Consider the following 7,005-nt stretch of genomic DNA (forward strand, 5'->3'; position numbering starts at 1 on the left):
TTTATTATGTTTAGGTATGGGCCTTGAATTCCTGATCTTTCCAAGACTTTTATCATGAATGGGTGTTGGATTTTGTCAAATGCTTTCTCAGCATCTAATGTGATGATCATGTGGTTTTTGTCTTTGAGTTTGTTTATATAGTGGATTATGTTGATGGATTTGTGTATATTAAACCTTCCCTGCGTCCTGGGAATGAAGCCTACTTGATCATGATGTATGATCATTTTGATGTGTTCTTGGATTCGTTTTGTGAGAATTTTATTGAGTATTTTTGCATGGATATTCATAAGGGAAATTGTCTGAGGTTCTCTTTCTTTGTTGGGTCTTTCTGTGGTTTAGGTATCAGAGTAATTGTGGGTTCATAGAGTACCTCCTGTTTCTATTTTGTGGAATAGTTTGAGAATAATTGGAATTAGGTCTTCTTTGAAGGTCTGATAGAACTCTGCACTAAACCCATCTGGTCCTGGGCATTTTTTGGTTGGGAGATGTTTAATGATGGCTTCTATTCCTTTAGGGGAAATGGGAGTGTTTAGATCATTATTCTTATCCTGATTTAACTTTGGTACCTGGTATCTGTCTAGGAAACTGTCCATTTCAACCAGGTTTTCCAGTTTTGTTGAGTATAGCCTTTTGTAGTAGGATCTGATGATATTTTGGATTTCCTCAGATTCTGTTATTATGTCTTCCTTTTCATTTCTGATTTTGTTAATTAGGATACTGTCCCTGTGCCCTCTAGTTAGTCTGGCTAAGGGTTTATCTATCTTGTTGATTTTCTCAAAGAACCAGCTCCTGATTTGGTTGATTCTTTGTATAGTTCTTTTTGTTTCCACCTGGTTGATTCCAGCCCTAAGTTTGTCTGGTTGGTTGATATTGTTGTTCTTCCTATGGGGTTGCAAACCCTTTCAACTCCTTCAGTCCCTTCTCTAACTCCTCTATTAGAGACCCTGTGTTCAGTCCAATGGTTGGCTGCTAACATCCACATCTGAATTTGTAAGGCTCTGGCAGGGCCTCTCAGGAGACAGCCATATCAGACTCCTTTCAGCATGCACTTCTTGGCATCCACAATAGTTACCCACAATAGTGTTGGGTAACTGTATATGGGATGAATCCCCATGTGAGACAGTCTCTCTATTGTCTTTCCTTTAGTCTCTGCTCTACACTTTATCTTCATATTTGCTCCTGTGAGTATTTTGTTCTTCTTCTAAGAAGGACCAAAACACATACACTTTGTTCTTTTTTTCTTATTGAGCTTCATGTGGTCTGTGAATTGTATCCTGGTTATTTGGAACTTTTAGGCTAGTATCCACTTATCGGTGACTGCATACCATATGTTTTCTTTTGTGATTGGATTACCTCACTCAGAATGATATTTTCTAGTTCTACCCATTTGCCTAAGAATTTCATGAATTCATTGTTTTTAATAGCTAAGTAGTACTCCATTGTGTAAATGTACCACATTTTCTGTATCCATTCCTCTGTTGAAGGAAATCTGGGTTCTTTCCAGCTCCTGGCTATTATATATAAGACTGCTATGAACATCGTGGAGCATATGTCCTTATTACATGTTGGAGCATCTCCTGGGTATATGCCCAGGAGTGGAATAGTTGGGTCTTCAGGTAATACTATGTCCAATTTTCTGAGGAACTGCCAAACTGATTTCCAGAGGGGTTTTACAAGCTTGCATTCCAACTCAATTTTTCATAGAGTTAGAAAGAGCAATTTGCAAATTCATTTGGAATAACAAAACCCCCAGGATAGTGAGATCTATTTTCAACAATAAAAGAACTTCTGGGGGTATCATCATCCCTGACCGCAAGCTGTATTACAGAGCAATAGTGATAAAAACTGCATGGCATTGGTAGAGAAACTGGCAGGAAGATCAATGTAATAGAATTGAAGACTCAGAAATGAACCCACACACATATTGTCAATTGATCTTTGAAAAAAGAGCTAAAGCCATCCAGTGGAAAAAAGACAACATTTTAAACAATTGGTGCTGGTTCAACTGTTAGTCAGTATGTAAAAGAATTCAAATCGACCCATACTTATCTCCTTGTATAAATCTCAAATCCAAGTAGATCAAGGACCTCCACATAAAACCAGATCCACTGAAATTTATAGAGGAGAAAGTGGGGAAGAGCCTCAAACATATGGGCACAGAGGAAAAATTCCTGAACAGAACACCAATGGCTTGTACTGTAAGATCAAAAATTGACAAATAGGATCTCATAAAATTGCAAAGCTTCTGTAAGGCAAAGGACACTGTCAATAAGACCAAAAGGCAACCAACAGATTGAGTAAAGATCTTTACCAATTCTACATCCAATAGAGGGCTAATATCCAATATATAGAAAGAGCTCAAGAAGTTCCAGAGAACCAAATAACCCTATTAAAAATGGTGTACAGAGCTAAACAAAGAATTTTCAACTGAGGAATATCTAATGGCCAAGAAACACCTAAAGAAATGTTCAGCATTCTTAGTCATCAGGGAAATGCAAATCAAAACAACCCCGAGATTCTACCTCACACCAGTCAGAATGGCTAACATTCAGTTCTTAATAATATGCATAAATATAAATAATTATTTTTATGTTTCCCCATACTATTGAAGAATGCATTTTTCCTTCATTATTAGGTTTCTTTTTAATTGTTGTTTGCCATAACATTGATATGTATTATTCCTTATGTAAAAAACAAGTATTTTATTTGTTTTTGAACATTTTCCCGCTTTTATGAAGAAGGTTACTATAAACTTTAAACTATATCTACTTGTACATATGCAAGTATCACAAATATCATTGGCTATAAATTTGATACTACAAAGCACAACTGTTCAAAATGTGTGTTTTCAATACCAGACTATTTTTGTTAGAAGTGGTTAAGTTTCCCAAGTAATGTAGATCAGAGTGTTCAATGAGCATATTCAAAAGTAAATTTCCAATTATTTGATGTGTTATGGAAGAACTCCACAGATAATTCCATAAGTCTTTCTCTTTCATAATACAAATTGACCATCTTTAGCTTTGGTAATAAGCCCATTTAGAATTATTTTCCCCCAAAATAGAATTTGTTTTCAACTGTTTTGTGTCTGTATGAGTGTGTTTTGTTATTAAATATCAATTAATCACAGACATGTTTTAAACAGGATGAAATGATGGGAAATCTTGCTATGGTTGCTACTGTTATTTCTCAAGGGTGAAGGGACTCTTATGTTCACTTCAAAATGGTTCTTTCCCTAAGAGAGTCAATGACAACAAAGCAATTTTATCCTGTATGCTTCTAATTTGGATCTGGGGACAGAGATTATACCCTAGGTTTTCTACATGATTTTCATAATTAAAGCTCACATGGACTACCCAGAGATGTGGATGATGTATATTTTTATGTATCTACAATGTCTGATTCTGAACTAATTCCTCTTCTGTTTGTTGCAATGGATATATGATTGCTTCAGCTGTTTCCCTACAATGAGTTTCTTCTTGAGAGAAATGAAACATCTTCCCTGTCATTTTTAGCTAAAGGTGTATATCTCCTCTAAGTTAGCCTGTCAGATCAGGAATAGCGCATGCATCCTTCTGTACCACTGCATGTATGTGGGTCTCTCTTTGTGGCTCTCTGTCCCTCTGTCTGTATCTGTTTCTTTCTGTTTCTCTCTTTCTCATTGTTTGTCTTTCTGCTCATCATGCATTTCAAAATTTAAGGATCATCTTATTGACTAAGCAAACAAGTTCTCTATGTAGTAATTTACCTTGGAGTTCTAACCTGACCAAAGTTTAAGATAAAAGGCCACACCCCCAAAACTTCTCCACAGAATATTTTTCTTAAGCATATCCATTTTTTTTTTGATGGGAGAAAAATAACATGTAATGTTAACACAGTTTTTGTTGTTTTTTTCTTCCAACTTCTTTCCAAATCTCTGTGACTTTTGCTGGAATAACCTCTGATGTTCACATTACAGGTGGTATTTTTGGTTTCTGAAGTCTGCTTTCTTGGCAACCAGGGTGCCATTTTCTTTTTTATGTTACTTCCTTTTCTTGGTGTTACTGTTCTTGAATAGATGGAAAGTTTTCATCATAGCAAATTTCACATTATATCTACCTGATCCTCATACTTTTTCCAACTTTATATATCTGTGGTCTTGGGTTTTTCTGGTTTCTAAAGTCCCTAGCACTGTCTTCCCAAACACTTGCTTAGAGAAACATTTTTACAATCTTCCTATATAGGTCCTTTCACTACAGACTCTTCATAGAACATATATCAACTTCTTCATCACCTTGGCCTCTTGCAACTTGACATTTTCTGAAAACCATTGATGCTTGTTTTTCTAAACTAGTTTATCAATAAATCATATATAGTACATAAAGTGACAGAAAATAATATTGCTCATTGCAATATTGCTCTCAATAGCAAAGTATTAGAAACAATATACCACAGATAGACAAATAATTAGAATTTTAACTGTGATAAAGTAATTACTATTAATACAGAAATGAGGAAAAATGAATTATAATTAATTTCAATCAATGTCACATAAACTGAAAAATTTTAATATACAGAATGAGATGGATTATGTGTAAGCACTTTAAATATGGTCTTGAAAGCTGGGAAAGAGTGAATATTGAAATAAACATCTGTCAGTCACAGAGATATACTGGCCACTAAACAAGTCTTCCCATAGAATATAACAATGGGCACTCTCAACTGCTAGGATATCAACTCTAGTTTTATTATGTTCCCTTTCCAATTGTTTAGTTATTGCCCATACAGATAGGGATAATTAAATGGGAGAGAATGGAATGTCAGTTTAGCAAGAGAAAAAACATGTAGGAAATGAATAAAAAGTAACTGTTAACTTAAAAACCCAGGTTAAGAATAAAGCAGGTAATATTCGCTTTTGCTAGAAAACCACAAAGAATTTCATTGATTTATCTAAGAAGTGGTGGGAAAGTCAAATATTTCCAGGTGTTCTATGTACTTGTAAGAGATGTGTAGATTTGAGCTGAAGATGTTCATATGGAATCAGAGTCATTTTATGCAGCCTAGAAAGAGTGATGGAAGAGTGAGCTCGTTGACAAAATGTAGTAACAGGAAGGTCTGATAGCTGCTTATAAGCTGCCATTGGTCTTTATATTGTTGGGTCAGACTCACACACTTAATGCTTTGATCATCTGCACATGTTGCTTCTGCTAACTCCCCAGACCCTGGATTTCTGGAGATACAAAGAAACTCCCTGGGGTCCACTATCTGGATTCAATTCATGAAAGTAAAGATATAGGTAAGTGCTTTCAAGAAAGGTTAAAAATGATAAATAACCATTGAAGTCATGTTTATTTTTCTATTTGCTGTTACCAATTTACTTAATAATTTCCTTAATCTAAAATTGTCTTGGTGGAATTCAGGAACCTTAATCTGGAACCGGGTCTGATTTGATAATTGTTCTAATGTTTATTGTTTCCCTAAAGAGACATTCACTTGTTTTCAAGATGGGTAAATTATGACCCTTTCTAAACCATCACAGCCTACTACTGTCACAATAATCTTCATACTAGGGTTAAAACACACATACTAAATGGCTCAAACTAATTTTAATTTCAGAACTGATGATTCATAAAATATTCCCAAAATGTAATAGTCAAAATCACACCTTTTCCTTTCACTTACAGCAGAAAAGAAGATGAGGAGTGATAATGAGAGCACTGTGTGTCTAAGTTCATTCTCCTCGGGCTTCCCATTCAGGGCAGAGGATCAAGGAATGTACTGTGCCCTGTTCCTGGCCATGTACCTGACAACTGTGCTGGGGAACCTGCTCATCATCCTACTCATCAGGCTGGACTCTCACCTCCACACCCCCATGTACTTCTTCCTCAGCAACTTGGCCTTCACAGACATCTCTTTCTCATCAGTCACAGCTCCAAAGATGCTCGTGAATATGTTGATACACAGTCAGTTCATCTCATATGCTGGGTGTATTTTCCAGCTATATTTTCTTCAACATTTACTGATCTTGACAGTTTTCTTCTGACCTCCATGGCCTATGATAGGTATGTGGCTATCTGCCACCCTCTGCACTATCATCATGAGTCAGAACCTCTGTGTCCTTTTTGTAGTTGTGTCCTAGACTTTATCCTCTGCCAGTTCCCTTGTGCATACCCTTCCCTTGGCTAGATAATCTCACTTTAGAAACAATACCACCCCCCACTACTTCTGTGACCTCTCTGCCCTGCTGAAGTTGTCTAGCTCAGACACTACTATCAATGAGCTGGTCATCTTTCCTTTAGGTACTGTGGTCATTGCCCTGGCTTTTATATGCACTATGGTCTCTTATGGCCATATTGGAATCACTATTCTGAAAACTCTGTCCATCAAGGGAATCTGCAAAGCCTTGTCCACGTGTGGTTCTCACCTCGCTGTTGTTTCTCTGTACTATGGAGCCATTACTGGGCTATACCTAGTCCTCTCATCTAATAACACTAATGACAAGGATGTCATTGTGACTGTGATATATAGCCTTGTTACACCTATGTTGAATCCCTTTATTTATAGTCTGAGGAATCAGGACATGAAAAAAAGTACCGAGAAATATTCTGAGCAGTAGACTGTGTTTACAGTGATGGGCATGGTCTTCACTGTTAGCATTCCTACATCATTCTCCTCTTCTTCCATTCATCATTTGTTCTCATTCAGGGAACCACTAGGCTCTCTTTCCTTAACTAACTTCTCCTTGCACAGTTTTCTTCTCTATTTAACTCTTGTGCTGATATTCAGTGTCTTGTGAAGTTTTCCAACAAATTTCCTACATATTCTTCTTTGACTTGAAATTATCTTAATTGTTTATATAGTCACTCTTATGATTTTTTTATTAGATAGGCTCATAGATCCTATTTCATAGCAAAGATCCTTTTCTGAAGATTACAAAACTATTATCTTAGACTTATGATTTTGTTTTTATGTTTTATTTTATAACACTCTGATTTTTGACAGTAACTCTTAACATTTATTAATTTT

The 7,005-nt window shown here is 36.0% G+C and overlaps 1 pseudogene; it reads left to right on the forward strand.

The window, feature by feature from the left end:
- The first annotated feature begins 5,674 nt into the window (after window positions 1-5,674).
- Window positions 5,675-6,611, forward strand: LOC110290032 (annotated as a pseudogene).
- Window positions 6,612-7,005: the final 394 nt, after the last annotated feature.

The sequence above is a fragment of the Mus caroli genome, chromosome 2 (assembly GCF_900094665.2).
Source record: "Mus caroli chromosome 2, CAROLI_EIJ_v1.1, whole genome shotgun sequence".
Taxonomy (NCBI): Eukaryota; Metazoa; Chordata; class Mammalia; order Rodentia; family Muridae; genus Mus; species Mus caroli.